Source organism: Daucus carota, chromosome 9 (genome assembly GCF_001625215.2).
Source record: "Daucus carota subsp. sativus chromosome 9, DH1 v3.0, whole genome shotgun sequence".
Lineage (NCBI taxonomy): Eukaryota > Viridiplantae > Streptophyta > Magnoliopsida > Apiales > Apiaceae > Daucus > Daucus carota.
In genome coordinates, this window is record NC_030389.2 from 24,930,529 (window position 1) to 24,947,850 (window position 17,322).

The following is a 17,322-nucleotide window of genomic DNA, read 5'->3' on the forward strand; positions in this document are numbered from 1 at the left end:
CATGAGTTAACACTTACTTAACTCATTATATCATATAGTTCAACTAATTAAATGTTTAGATTTTAAACATGTCCCAAACCTTAATGAAGTTCCCACTTTTAAATTAATACAATCTTAATTAACACGAGGCCAACAAGTTCCCACAATAATTTCCGTATAAATGAGTGCTTGTTAGAAGGAGACTTATTGGTAGCATTTATAAAAGGTTCTAATTGTCAGAGATCTTGAAATAATCTATATTGGGATTAATCTGTTTTCTTTTCTAATCATTTTATCAGGATAGTATATTAAAGATACAATCCTACAATAATAACAATATCATCATTAACAATAAGTAAGTAAAGGTAATTATATTCACAAGCATAACATACACACACATACACACATAAATAAAATAAAATAAATTTATAGATTACCTTCATTCTCGAGCACACACAATTTTCTATCTTCAGCGTTAAATCAAATTGGAATGATTTGAGAAACATGAATTATGAATTGAGTTATGTGAGGGGTCATGATAATTTTGTACATATAAAAATTATAGTGGCATGAAACTTTATAGCCATGTTAATAATAAATTTTGCACATGGTGGTGAAATTCAAATTTAAATTATTTGTTATCTAGATATCTTTTGTAGAATGATAAAAATATATGAATTTATATGAATAATTTAGATGATACTTTAGAAAAATTATTATGAACATGGATGTCGAGATTAAGATGATATATCGTAGGTCTATGAGTAGCTTGATTCTAATTGATGATTGTTTTTATACAAGAATTATCAAAACTAGTCATATACATAAGATATCATTAAAATATTAATATCTTTTTTTCATAATAATTTTGTAAAAATATCATCTAAATTCTTCAGATAAATACATACATTTTATCATTTTATTGAAGATATTAAAATAACCGATAATTTAAATTTTGAATTGCATGACCTTTTTGCAAAACTTAAACTAACATGGGCATGAAGTATCACTAGACTACAAGATCTATATTTTTATGTGTATATAATTACCATGACCCCACACATAAGCCAATTCATAATTCATCTTTCTCAAATTATTCCCGTTGATTCACCATCCAAGATAGATTATTGTTTGTGCTCCAGAATGAGAGTAATCTAAAAATTTATTTTATTTTGTTTATGTGTATGTGTGTATGTGTTTTTCATTCTTATGAATATTTTCTTTCCTTACTTATTGTTATTGATGATATTATTATTATTGCAGGATTGTCTAGAAATTATTCCCTATGTTCAAGGATTTGAATGTTTAATGTATTATCCCAATAAAATGATTAGAATAGATAAGTTATACTTGACTAATGGAGCCCCATGATGATTTTTTCAAGATCTCTAACAATTAAAACCTTTTATGAATGCTACCAAGAATTCTTCTTCTAACAATGCACTCATTTTATGGTAACTATGATAGGAACTTCCTGACCTTATTATTTGATGCATCTTTCACTTAACCATACTACCAATACCTGCGAGCATGTAGGAGGGTTGGTGCCTAGTACTTACAACCAAAATTGAAATGAGAGAAATTTATAACAATTTATTGTATATTATTGCTTGATTCACACAATGACTCTAGAATTGGAGACCTAATAGAACCAAAATTACTCGATGGGGATCCTGGAGAAACTTGTGCTAACATCTGTTCTGTTGATTCGTACTACTGTTGGTGATGAACACGACAATTATGTGAAGTTTCAAATGATTAGTAATAATTATGATGCTGGGAATGGCCTGGCTACAACATCACCTGTGCAACACGTTCGACACACTCAGAGTGTTATGGCACATAGTAGGTTGTTGATGAAGCACCATCCTAGAAAATTATTATTGAACAACTAGAGCCAATATGTACAAGATGAGGCTAGGGAAGGCGGCATAACAAGCCTTTGGAGCAGGTGGGTGGAAGTTATATACCTTCACACTTTGTCTCTCTACTATGACTGGGATGTTGTTGCCCAATGATTAATATGATCCACCACATATGGCACTTAAAAGTGTAAAACAAGTGAGGGGATGACCATGAAAGAATCCGGGCATGAATTTTTCCACTCCCTAAGGAATGAGGTTTTGCTCTATAAGTGGCATTTAATTAGAGTGCAAAATGATGCAGGCTAGGCCACATAAGAATCTTGACACCGATGTCCTACACCATATGGAATAATTGAAACTCCATAAATGATACTCCAAAGGGCAAAAGAAGCAGAAATATGTCATAGAAGAAGGTGTAAATAACGTAGGTAGGATTATTTTATCTATCTTGTGATGTATATCATCTTATTATTAAGCATTGTATGGATTTGACTTGGTTTTACTTTTCAATAAATATGGTTATTGTTTCATATTAGAGGGAGCTCCGAAAGATGGTTTTTATATAAGTCTTTTATTGATGTTTTTTCATTAACTCTTCTTTTTTAACTAGTTAATTTGTTTTTATACATGATTTTAGTGAGTTGGAATTATACTAATTATGAGAGAAAATGATAGGGTTCATGATTATATGATATTACATTATGTAATATTTTTAATGAATAGATATGTTCTTCTCCTTCCAACCCACTTAACACATACTCCCTCCTGCTCATTTTAATAGTCCAATTTACACAACTCACACATATTAAGAAATATTAAATGTGACATGTTTTTATCATTGTCATGCATTGGTTATACAACAATACTAGTACGTTTTCATTTAAAGTCAACATAATTTGCATGGTAAATGATGAAAATTGTGTGGGCTAATAAATATTAACACTGAAACTTGTATAATATATGTATTGGACAAAGAAGATGGACAAATAATATTAGATATTTTTTTAGCAAATAATATGTCTTATTGATTGTTATGCTTATATAGAGGATTTTCACGAGGACTTGTTTGTGGAATTAAACTTTCGAGCCTGAATAATGTGGCTAACCACATGGTATATACACTTACTATGCCTATTCTAATATTTACTTGATTTTTGATGTACTATGTTATTGGAATTGTGTTAGCATGTATCATATATATATATCAGTGATTATTTTTAGTTTATTTGTTTTATCTATTATGTTATTCTCGACATTTTTTTAGTTCCTTGTCAAATTTCAATTATAGTGAGGTTCATGCATTGTAATCATGTTTCCATCTTAATTATTTAAATCTTGAATTTATATTTTGCTATAGTCTCATTCATGTAGTTGCTATAAAACATCCGTTATTCATGTATGTTAACGCCCATATTTATTATTAATTTATGTCAATTATGTAAAAAAATTTCTAATAAATCATTGTAACCTCAAGCCTCCTATCATATTCCATCTACTACTATTCTAAAACTATAAATGGAGGAAAGTAATGAAGAAATTGCTCTAAGAAGGATGTGGATCACCCTTTACCCAGCCCCAAACAAATATAGAATAATGTCTTTATTGAATTTATTGTTAGCTTACAAAATGTAAAGAGGTTCATGGAAGAATTAGGGAGTTAGAATAGAAAAAGAAATGAATCCAAATATCAATGTTTGAATGTGATATTCTTATACGAAAAAGGTACATTACTGTATCACATCAAGCAAAAACATACTGATCATATTAATTAACACAAATATGTTGTTTTCTCATTTTATTTTTTATTTTGCATGAGAATTATCTTGATAGCTCATTCACAATTGCTTCCACCTTTGCCGTAAAAAGTAGCTTTATCTTTTTACAGAAATCCCTCAAGAGAAGTACTTTTGTCAAGGAATAGTGTTTTGTATTTCAAATCAATAATCACATCCTTATTTTTTCTAGTGCATGCATCATTTACTTTCTTCAATGTCTAAACATCACAACATGAGTTAACACTTAACTCATTATATCATATAATTCAATTAATTAAATGTTTAGATTTTAAGCATGTCCCAAACCTTAATGAAGTTCCCACTTTTAAATTAATAGAATCTTAAAAAATAATATATGAACAATCCGAGGTTATTTTTCAAAGAACATATTAATTATTTTAAAGGATAAAATATACTCAATTCAAACCCTTACTTGAACAAGGAATGACTAAACCATACCAATAGAATAAAATGAAATGAGACTAAACACCTAAGAATATATATTAGATTCGAACCACTAAAACTTAACAATTATTGCATCAATGAAGTACACCATACTATACGTTTCTTTAAATAAATAAGTAAAGTCTTGTTCCTTGTTTCTTTCCACAAACTATGTTATTAACGCTTCTTCTATGACATTTTATTGACTTATTTTGTCCTTAATTCCCTATAACATTTGTGGAGTTTCAGTTAATCCTTGCGGAGTAGCAATATCCGTGCCTAGATTCTTTGGTGGCCTTCCCCAGCCTGTTTTTGCACTCTTTAGTGCCACTTGTAGAGAAACCGCCTATCATTGAGTGGAAATATTCGTGCCCTCATTCTTTCAAGGTATTCCCGTGAGTTGTTTTACACTTTTAAAGGCTTTTTGTGGTGCATTAATTGATCTATAGGCAACAACAACATCGTGATCATGGGAGATAAACAAGGTGTGCACATAACCTCTTCCCACCAGCTTTAAGGGCTTCTTTTGTGGCCTTCCTTTGCTTCATTTTCTATCTCTTGTGCCACTTGTTCAATAATAGTTTCCTAGGATGGTGCTTCCTCAACAACCTGCTCTGTGCCATGAGAGACATTGAGACACACTGAGAGTGTTATGGCACATAGTGGGTTGTTGATGAAGCACCACCCCAGGAAACTATTATTGAACAACTAGCTCCAAAAGGTACAAAATGGTATATGGGAAGGCCACAAGAGAAGCCCTTGGAATAGGTGGGAAGAAGTCATTTACGTGAATACCTTCTCTATCTCCTATGATCATGATGTTGTTGCTACCTAATAATTAATTGATTCACCAAAAATGGCACTTAAAAGTGTAAAATGAGTTAGCGTAAGAGCAAGAAAGAATTGGGGCACGAATGTTTCTACTCTCCAAAGATGAGGTTTTTCTCTACAAGTGGCACGTAATTAGAGTGCAAAATAAGGTAGGGGATGACCGCCAAAGAATATGGGCACGAATGTGCTACTCGTATGGATTAATTGAAGCTCCATAACTGGTACTGGGAAGGGAAAAAAGAGGTATAAAAATGTCATAAAAGAAGCTGTAACTAACGTAGGTAGTGTAAGTAAACAAGGAGAAAGTTTTAGCTTATTTGTTAATGAACTTATAGTATGGTGTACGAGGATGGAGTAATTGCTTAAATTTGGTAGTCACTTTAAATCTAATTTAATAGGGTCTTAGGTATTTAGTCATATTGCATTTGATGCTAGTCTGGTGCGGTTACTCCTTGTTCTAATAAAGGTTTAAATTGAGTTTGCTTTATCCTTTTTCTAATTAAGAAAATATTTGCTTTTGAAAAAATAACATGGTGTTATACCCTAATATTTTTAAGTTTGTATAATTTTAAAAGTTTGAGCTTCTCGAAGGTTTAGAACATGTTTGCTTCAAAATCTATGTTATTACGATTTCTTCTATGGCATTTCCCCCTCCTTTTGCCCTCCTAAGTACGTTTTTTGGAGTTTCAATTAATCCATGCAAAGTAGCGAACATTTGAGCCCAGATTCTTTAGTGGCCTTCCCATGCCTAATTTTGCACTCTTAAGTGCCACTTGTAGAGCAACAACTGATCCGTGGGGAGTGGAAACATTCGTGTCCACTTTCTTTCACCATATTTCCTTAACTTGTTTTACACTTTTAGAGGCTTTTTGTGGTGCATTAATTGATCCTTAGGCAACAACATCCCGATCACGGGAGATAAACAAGGTGTGCAGATAACTTCTTCCCACCCGCTTCAAGGGCTTCTTTCCCGGTCTTCCCCTACTTCATTTTGTACCTCGATCTTAATGCCAGTTGTTCAATATTAGTTTCCTAGGGTGGTACTTCATCAACAACCCGCTTTATGCCTTGACACTCTGAGTGCATCTTAATAGGTCGAAATTGTTGCGCATGTGATGTGGTAGCCAAGCCATTCCTATCACCATTATTGTTACTAACTTTTGAAACAAAAGATCTTGCATATGATCATAATGACCAACACCAACAGTTGTATGAATGAGCGGAATAGATTTTATTGCAAGTTTTGATGAGTCCTGAGTGACTTGTGTTCTTTTAGATCGCCTATTTGTGGAGTCAACCTTTGAATAAGAGAAATAATATAAAATAAATTTTTATAAATTTCTCTCATTTTGATTCTGGTTGTAAGTAACAAAAACTAGATCTGGTCATAGGTTTGAGAGTATGGCAAGTGAAAGACACATCAAAAAAATTTCTATAAGTTTATAAGTAAGCCACATTAACCATGGTTTTTGTGTTTTTGTGTGCAAGACGCTGGAGAAATTCATAATAACACAACCCCAACAAGTTCCCACAATAATTTCCGTATAAAAATGAGGGCCGGTTAGAAGGAGACTGTCAGAGATCTTGAAATAATCTATGTTGGGATTAATCTGAAGTACATGGCTTTCTTTTCTAATCATTTTATCAGGATAGTATATTAAAGATACAATCCTACAATAATAACAATATCATCATTAACAATAAGTAAGGAAAGTTAATTATATTCACAAGCATAACATACACACACATACACACATAAATAAAATAAAATAAATTTAGAGATTACCTTCATTCTCGAGCACACACATTTTTCTATCTTCAGCTTTAAATCAAATTGGAATGATTTGAGAAACATGAATTATGAATTGAGTTATGTGAGGGGTCATGATAATTTTATATGGCATGAAACTTTATATCCGTGTGAATAATAAATGTTGCACATGGTGGTGAAATTTAAATTTAAATTTTTGTTATCTAGATATCTTTTGTAGAATGGTAAAAATATATGAATTTATATGAATAATTTAGATGATCCTTTAGAAAAATTATTATGAGCAGGGATATTGACATTTAGATGATATATCTTAGGTCTATGAGTAGCTTTGATGATTCTAGTTGATGATTGTTTTTATACAAGAATTAGCAAACTAATCATAGACATAATATATCATCAAAATATTAATATTTTTTTCATAATAATTTTGTAAAAATATCATCTAAATTCTTCAGATAAATACATACAATTTATCATTTTATTGAAGATATTAAAATAACAGATAATTTAAATTTTGAATTGCATGACTTTTTGCAAAACTTAAACTAACATGCGCTAGACTACCTACAAGATTTATATTTTTATGTGTATATAATTACCATGACCCCACACATAAGCCAATTCATAATTCATCTTTCTCAAATTATTCCCGGTTGATTCACCATCCAAGATAGATTATTGTTTGTGCTCCGGAATGAAAGTAATCTAAAAATTTATTTTATTTTGTTTATGTGTGTATGTGTTTGTCATTCTTATGAATATTTTCTTTCCTTACTTATTGTTAGTGATGATATTATTATTAATGCAGGATTGTCTACAGATTATTCCTTATGTTCAAGGATTTGAATCTTTAATGTATTATCCCAATAAAATGATTAGAATAGATAACGTTATAATTGACTAATTGAGCCCCATGATGATTTTTTCAAGATCTCTAACAATGAAAACCTTTTATGAATGCTACCAAAAATTCTCCTTCTAACAATGCGCTCATTTTATGGTAACTATGATGGGAACTTCCTGGCCTTATTATGACTTCACTCTGGGGTCTTGAAAACAAAAACGTGGCCATGGTAGTGTGGTTTACCCACAAAATTTAAAATTTTATTTTTGATGCATCTTTCACTTAACCATACTACCAATACCTACGAGCATGTAGGAGGGTTGGTGCCTAGTACTTACAACCAAAATTGAAATGAGAGAAATTTATAACAATTTATTGTATATTATTGCTCTGATTCACACAATGACTCTACAATTGGAGACCTAATAGAACAAAAATGACTCGGATTCCGGAGCAACTTGTGCTAACGTCTATTCCGTTGATTCGTACTACTGTTGGTGATGAACACGACAATTATGTGAAGTTTCAAATGATTAGTAATAATTATGGTGCTGGGAATGGCCTGGCTACAACATCACCTGTGCAACAGGTTCTACACATTGAGACACACTCATAGTGTTATGGCACATAGTAGGTTGTTGATGAAGCACCACCATAGAAAATAATTATTGAACAACTAGAGCCAAAGATGTACAAGATGAGGCTGGGGAAGGCGGCATAAGAAGCCTTGGAGCAGGTGGGTGGAAGTTATATACCTTCACACTTTGACTGTCTACCATGACTGGGATGTTGTTGCCCAATGTTTAATATGATGCACCATAGATAGCAGTTAAAAGTGTAAAACAAGTATCGGAACGACCATGAAAGCATCAGGGCATGAATTTTTCCACTTCCTAAGGAATGAGGTTTTGCTCTATAAGTGGTATTTAATTAGAGTGCAAAATGATGCAGGAGAAGGCCACCATAGGGATTAATTGAAACTCCATAAATGATACTCCAGAGGTCGAAAGAGGCAGCAAAATGTCATAGAGAAAGGTGTAAATAACGTAGGTTGTGTAAGCAAACAAGGAGAAAGTTTTAGCTTATTTTTCAAGTAAACTTATTGTTTGATGTACTGGTTGGATGTAGTAATTGATAGATTTTAGTAGTTGCCTTAAATCTAATTTATTGCGGTCTTAGGTGTTTAGTCTCATTACATTTTATGTTAGCCTCGTTTGATTAATCTTTGTTCTAGTAAGGGTTTGAATTGAGTTTGTTTTATCCTTTATTCAATTAATTAAATATTTTTCTTTTAAAAAAGTAACAAGTGGTCATCCCTATTATTTATTAAAATTGTATTAATTTGAAAGTTTGAACTTCTTTAAGGTTCGGAACATGTCTAAAATCTGAATTTTTTTTAATTATTTGTATGATATGATATATAATGAGTTAAGTAAATGTTAGGTCATGTTGTGATGTTAGGACATTGAAGATTGTAACTTTTATGATGAATGCACTAGAATATGACCATGTGATTTTTCCTTTTAAATACAAAAGGTTATCCCTTGAAAAAAGTTTCTTTTCTTCATGATTCCTTGAAAAGAATATGAAACTACTTTTCACCATAAACTGGAAGCAATTGTGAATAAGTTGTCAAGAAAATTCTCGAGGAATGGAAAAAGAAAAATTAAAATGTGAATATAAGAATATTATATTAGTGTTAATAAATATGGTCAATATGTTTTTGGGTGTTGTGAATACATCAATTAATGTACTTTTTGTTATAAGAATAATGCATATACTAAGAGTAATGTTACCCCCCAAATTTTGTCCCAATTCTTTGGCAAAGGATATAGACAAATAAATGACTAATTATTATTAATATGAGTGGAACAAAAATGTCTTGAGCTAAACTATGATATCCACCTAACATTCTCACAACTCCTGACAGAAGGATATTTTTTTTAATAATCGATATTTTTTTAATAATAAAATTTTTAAGACTCCAAAAGATCCAAACAGCTGCATACATGGACAAGCCTACCTTAATAAATGGTTTTTAATAATAACCCTGGACATATATGGAACTAATCAACTTGCAACAAAACAAGAAAAAAACTTAGAAAATTCTTTTACCGCCAATGTAAATTGATGGAGTATATATATGAGAGACAACTTGAAAATTCCTTTACAATGAACGTAAGTTCATGGAGTAGGTATATGAGAGAGTAATGAAGTAGAATTTATAAAACTGATGATAAATAGAATATGTTTAAAATAGAAATAAAGAACTAAAATAAACATGTATATCTTAAAAAGAAAAATACACCCAAGGATTCTTTTATAAGATAATATTTTTGAACTTCTTGAAATTATATATTAAAATTCGCATCCCTTGTACATAATAAATTATGCACAATAGGCTCGGTAGGAAACAAAACAATTGTCTATATAGTGGTCTGAATGAAAAGATCCATGGCCATACAAACCCAACAATTAAGGATCCACTATCCATCATTTAGTAATAATTGTGGTGCTGGGAATGGCACAACACTCAGAGTGTTATGGCACACACCGGGTTGTTGATGAAGCATCACCATAGAAAAATATTAAACAATTAGTGTCAAGAAATACAAAATGAGACAGGAGAACGCCGCACAAGAAGTCCTTGGAGCACATGGGAGGAAGATGCACCACAGACGACACTTAAAAGTATAAAACAATTGGAGCATGTGGGAGGAATTATGTATGTGCATACTTTGTCTATTTTCCATGATGAGGATGTTGATGTTACCTAATGATCAATTGATGCACCACAATTGCACTTATAAGTGCAAAACTTAAGTTAGAGAAAGACCACAAAAGAATTAGGACACGAATGTTTCCACTCCCCAAGGATCAGGTTTTGCTCTACAAATGGCATTTAATTAGAGTGCAAAACGAGGCTGGGGAAGGCCACGAAAGATTCCGGGCACGGATGTGCTACTCCGTACGGATTAATTGAAGCTCCACAACCGGTACTTGGAGGGCAAAAGGAGGACGAAAAATGTCATAGAATAAGCCGTAATTAACGTAGATTGTGTAAGCAAAGAAGGAGAAATTCTTTAGCTTTTTTTATAAATAAAATTATTGTATGATGTACGGGTTGGATGCAGTAATTGCTATGTTTTAGTAGTTGCTTTAAATCTACTTTTTTACCATCTTAGGTGTTTAGTCTCGTTGTATTTTATGTTAGATGGTTCGGTTACTCCTTGTTCTAGTAAGGGTTCGAATTGAGTTTGAACCTCCCCAAAGAAAAAGCTAGGACATGCGTTTAAAATATTTAGAAAAGGAATATAAAGCTGGAGATGCAATCTCTGATTTATGTTTCTGTGATAGATAATGACTTAAAGAGGAGGCACAATATAATATATGCTGATCAGTTCCAAGACTTGGTTAGTTTTAACCGAGACTCGAAATTATGAGATATATCTACTACATTGTTGGATCAGATTTATAGGACTGAACAACTAGGTGGTAGTTCATATAGCAATATTGGCCGGATTGAAAAAAAAGATACAATGTAATTTAATTCAATTCTTCAAGCAGACAGAATCAGTGGCGCTGTCTCAACTAGTCAGAAACAGTTCCATGAGCTTAATTATCAAGAACACAAGGACCGTCATAAAAGTACTTCATAAAAGTACTTAATAGTGCAAATTGCAAGTGATTGAACCGTAATCTATGAATACATGTAACAAACAATCTCAACGCAAATTTAACTGAAAATATTAAACTTCCTGCAAAAACAAATAGACTCCAGTCACTCCACAAGATAAACAATTTCAACTCACCTGAGCGATAATCAGCAACCTCCTACAAAACAAAACAGAGGAAAACATGATTAATAGTTATGACTTCAATAATCAAGTCATAAATTCATAATGACATGATGATCACTAAACTTCATCCGCATAAACAAGCTAGAACACAAGTTTAATATATATTGTACACCGGTATTTAAGTAGCTGAGGCGTATTTTGACATGTCAATTGTCATTGAATTCTTTCTTTCTCACAATATGCAAGAAATTCTTCCAACACGTACTCGCCCCTGTTATCAGTACGCAGACACTTGATATTCCGGCCAAACTTATGCTCTACTCTTTGCTTAAAGTCAAGAAATCTAGAGAATGCTTCGTTTTTATGTTTTAAAAAATAAATCCAAGTAAAACGAGAGCAGTCATCCACCGAGATCATTGCATATCGACACCCACTGTAATTTATTGTTCTGGTAGGCCTCATCAAGTCCGAATGAATCAGCTCAAGTACATCGGAAGCTTGTTAGTTGATTTTGGGAATGGAAGCCTTTTTGATTTCTCGTATGACAACCAGCACACACTGCATTTATGTTTAAATTACTGAAGTAATTAAGGAACGCCGTCAACTAGATTTTTGTAGAAATTTGTTGAAGCAGTTGATAGCCAAGACGAACATGCCAAATCGACTGACTTGCACTATTATTTGTTCTTTGAACATATGATTTACTTGCTGATAAGTAGACGTGGCAATATAGGCCCAAAACCATATATCTAGTCCAAACCAAACCATTTTTTAAAATTTGGTCCAACAAAAAAATCACACATTTTATTTGGATATGGTTGGTTTTGAAATCATGTTTTTTATCCAAAATATGGACCAAAAAATGGATACAATATATGATAACCATATTTTTTTAAAAAAAAAAGACTTTCATTACCTGTACAATTCAATCCGTTGCTTACCACTACACTCGTACAATTCAATTCGATCTCTCCTGCTTCTCCGCTGGATCCGTGCCTCCACCGACCACATCATCGCCGCCGAGAGACGTCTTCTCTCTCCCTCCCTCCTTCTCCCTCTCTCTCTCCTTCCCTCCCTCCCTCCTTCTCTCTCTCTCTCTCTCCCTCTCTCTCTCTCTCATTTTCGTGTTTTAGTTCTTTCATTATTCATGTTTATATTGTCTCCTTGTTTTATTTGCGGATCTGTTCTGTATAGATATGCTTACGCAATTTGAATTGATTTTCATAGTGTGTCTAATCTGCTTAATGCTATTCTCTAAATCGATTATATTATGTTTAGGACAGATTTAAGCACTTGCTAATTCAAGTTAGGGCACTTATTATTTAAACAAGGCAGCAGAGAAACAATTGAGTATCATGTGATAATTACATCAAATTGATTATCATGTGTTTATGTATTTTTCTTATTTGGGTAGTCTAATTCTAATGTGTATATTTATATTTTTGTATTTTTGTGTTTCTTGTTGGTTTAATGTAGATTTAAAGTTGTAATGGACGAAGAACAAAGTTCGACCTCTAATAGACCTACAAAAAGATATAAGAAATCTACATCAATAATTCGGGAATTATTTGATAAGTTTGTGGAGAATGGAACACTAAAGTCTAGACGTAAAAAATGTGATCAATTTGTATAAGTGAACATGGTACCTCAAATATGTGAAAGCATATGATGTCAAAACATGGAAAAGTCTAGATGTAAAAAATTTGATCAAGTTTTGACATCATATGCTTTCGCATATTTGAGGTACCATGTTCACTTATATAAACTTGATCACATTTTTTACATCTAGACTTTTGTGTTCCATTCTCTACAAACTTATGAAATAATTCTCAAATTATTGATGTAGATTTCTTATATCTTTTTGGAGGTCTATTAGAGGTCGAACTTTGTTCTTCTTCCATTACAACTTTAAATCTACATTAAACCAATAAGAAACACGAAAATATAAATATACACATTAGAATTAGACTACCCAAATAAGAAAAATACATACACACATGATACTCAATTGTTTCTCTGCTTCCATAATAAGTGCCCTAACTTGAATTAACAAGTGCTTAAATCTGTCCTAAGCATAATATAATCGATTTAGAGGATAGCATTAAGCAGATTAGGCACACTATGAAAATCAATTCAAATCGCGTAAGCGTATCTATACAGAACTGATCCGCAAGTAAAACAAGGAGACAATAAAACATGAATAATGAAAGAGATAAGACACGAAAATCAGAGAGAGGGAGGGAGGGAGGGAGTACTTGATAAGAGAGAGAAGACGTTTCTCGGCGGTGATGATATGGTCGGTGGAGGCAGGGATCCAGCAGAGAAGTAAGAGAGATCGAATTTAATTGTACGAGTGTAGTGGTAAGCAATGAATTGAATTATACGGGGTATGAAAGTGTTTTTTTTTAAATATGGTTATCATATATTGGGTCCACATTTTGGATAAAAAAACATGATTTCAAAACCAACCATATCCAAATAAAATGTGTGATTTTTTTGTTGGACCAAATTTTAAAAAATGGTTTGGTTTGGACTGGATATATGGTTTTGGGCCTATATTGCCCGGTTTAACTATGTTGTTAGATTAGACTTATAGGACTGAACAACTAGGTGATAGTTCATATAACAATATTGGCCAGGTCGAAAAAAAAAGATACAATGTAATTTAATTCATTTCTTTAAGCAGACAGAATCAATGACGCTGCCTCACTAGTCAGGAACAGTTCCAGTACTGTCATGAGCATTGAGAGTAAAGGCGACAAGCTTCTCTAATGCAGTATACCATATTATATTGTCACTCTTACTTCGAATATCTGAACTCTGAAGTATTGTTTGTATTTAGAGACCTTTCTCCAGCATTTGTAAACGTGAATAAGATTTGCTTGTACGACATTGCTCAAGGTTCTAATGTTGGCATTAGAAATCCAAACTTTTTTTACTTCCTGAACAAGCATTTCTTATGCAGTCCCATTCTTAAATGGGAAAAAGATATATAACATCCTCAATTCGTATAGTAAATATAACATGAAACTTGTGTAAGTATACCTATATAATATAGTAAATTATCTGAGAGTTAATAGTCTCAAAAATGATAAATTTTATTAATTTAACAAGATTATTAATTCAATGAGGTTTAATATACAATATCTTTATTATGCTGGGACTGTTTTTTAAAATATCCATTTAAAGTGGGCTATACATTTACATGTTCTGCTTTCGGCCAAATACAAATTTACAAGCATTAATACATAGTAGTAGATCTGATGCTGACTATACAAAAAAGAACTTGCTATATTACATTTATATATGCTCCTATACCAATGTTCACGAACACTATGCTTGTCAGTTGTCAAGGAATACTTGGCGGATTTACAGCGGAGCTTGGCTGCGTACTCGAAACATTAGCAAACCACTGGAGTAGCTTCTGAACTTCAAAAGTATCATCAACAAAGTACTTGGCCTTGCTAGGCTTTTGCTCCACAGTGCAGAAAAAGATTTCCGGAACAGCAGGGACCACCACAGATGAAACAATTTTCAAAGTACCGTCGTACATGTCTTCATCTAATCTGTCATCTCCAATGCAGAGGATGAAATCAGGGATCTCGCCATTGCCAACCATTGTCGCGATTACCTTTTCTGTGACCAAGCCTTTGCTTGCATCCTAAATATATTAGGTTGCTAGTTAAGTAAATTACTGTACAATGCACAGGGAAGACCGAAAGAGGGAGACGAGAGACATATACCTGTGGTTTAACCTCAACAATATTTTTTCCTTTTGCAACTACTGCATGTTCATTAGCAATGACGTGTTTCAAATGATCCGGTAAATCCTTTGCCTACAAGGATCCAAAATCATGATCTGCATCTTGAAGGTGCCAAACCAAAACACTTTCTTTGACTTCGATGGTGGAACCATCCGTGGCTTCTGCATACAGATTCATTATACGCTCCACTGCCACCTTCCACTCGAGATCCACAACCAAACTGGATTGCCATTCAGAAGTTTTCTTCCACGTGCAAACCAAAGGCAATTTAATTAGAAGTGCCACTAGAAAAGGTCTCTAAGAAGTTTTTGAAGAAAAATACCATATGAAGTACCCGTGTTCAGTAGCTAGTCCTAGACCTTCACATGGAGCCAGCCACTCGGTTAAGGAACTTATACCTCTTCCACTAACGATAAACACAGTGTTCTTAGGATCATCACACATAGTGTTAATTAAGAGTAGTGACAAGTTCACTACTGAGATTTTTCTTGGTCGAGGAATGAGGAACAAGGGTGCCATCAAAGTCTAGAAATATTGCCCTCCTATTTGTCCTGTTATATGCAGGAACTATGCTTTTAGAAAATAATTTTTGAAAACCTAGGGAGAGGGCAGCAACTTTGAATGTGAAACTGAAGCCCAAACCCCAGCATTGATAATTATAGTGATCAAGACATGCTCTCGTGATGCTATGCAGGAAACTGCGAGCACAATATGCCACATCATGAGACTGAACGTAACTATAGTTCTGCTCATGTCTTAATTGCCTTAAAGAATCATCCATGGAGACCGCAGAACGCATAGCCTCAGCTAAAGAACTAATATCCCATGAATTTATTCTGATTGCTCCACTCGGAGATGGAGAACATCCAACATATTCATAAATAATTAGCACAGTTGTTAATCTGATTAATCCTGTTAGCAGTTCCATACGTCTCCCTTCTCACTTCCTCCATGTCTTCTCCTGAGCTTCTTTCAGGATTGATAATTTGAACAAGAACCACAATATCCCGCAAGTTTCATACTTCCTCAATAGTTGTTCAAATGCTAATAACTTCAGACTAATTGCCTTGAATAAGTTCATGTCGTCTACGGCAAGAATTACATGCTTCCCCTTGAACTTCCCTTCAATTTCCATGACTTTCATTGATGTAGAAGGAATATTCAGAACATTTTCAACTTTTCCCAAATGAATTCCTAAAGGCAGAATCTTGATATACACCGTGCGACCACTATAATCCAGCCCAATTTGTCCTCGTTTGGACTCATAGTCCAGTGGTGGCAAGCTAAATCGAAAGTATGAAACCCGATGAGATCGCAGTTCAACAAAATCCTCAGAATGTCTGCACTTACAGGAAGTGTTCGATAGATCTCTGCAGATGCAAGGAATGGACTTTGGAGAAAGAATCCGAGTTTGGCCCTGTAGCGCTTATTTCTCAAGAACACAAGGACCGCCATGAGGTGATAGTCATGAATCAAAATATAATTAATCTCGGGATTTGCCACTTCTAATTCTTTGTTTGCTAATATTTTATTTGCAGAGATATAAGCCTGCCACAGTCCCTGATCAAATTGGTCACCATGCTTTCCGCACATTGGGAGCATGTAATGGAATATAGGCCATAGATGGTGCTTGCAGAAATCATGATAGAATTCAGAGAAGAGTTCATTCGCAAGAAAAGTGTGAACGCAATTGAAATCATCCATCAGTCTCTCAACAACCTCCTCCTGTACATTAACATCTATATCGGCATTTAGTGAACCAACATAAAAAACCATTGTATCAGGTGAAAATCCATCTTTTAGTTGCCATAGAGGTGATTCATCGTATATAAAGCTAAAGCCCTCTGTTTTCCCATCCTTCTGTGCATGAAGGGGCAACATGTTTGACAAGATGATAATTCTGACAGTTGTAGATGAGGTACCATCTGAATCCACATATTTGATACAAGGATTAGTCCTGTTCAGGTCCCCGAAAGCCAAGTTTGTAAAATTCATACATGAACTTGTATCCATGTTCGATTTATTTTCAAACAAAAATATAATCTGATCTGATTATATTCTGTAAAAGAAAACACAAGAGCTCCCCAAAGTTAGACAAGTAAATCTAATGGCTTGAAGAGAAATTACTCCACAGATAATTGAAAACAGACAAGATTATTATACTATAGGCCATGATAATTGATGATGATATGCTCTATACTTATAATCACAACTTCTTGCAGATACAATTGATATATATATATATA

General features: G+C 33.3%; 1 pseudogene; it reads right to left on the reverse strand.

Annotated features, from left to right (window-relative positions):
• LOC108203888 (probable alpha,alpha-trehalose-phosphate synthase [UDP-forming] 9) overlaps window positions 1–17,089 on the reverse strand; it is a 79,891-nt pseudogene extending 62,802 nt beyond the window's left edge.
• Window positions 17,090–17,322: the final 233 nt, after the last annotated feature.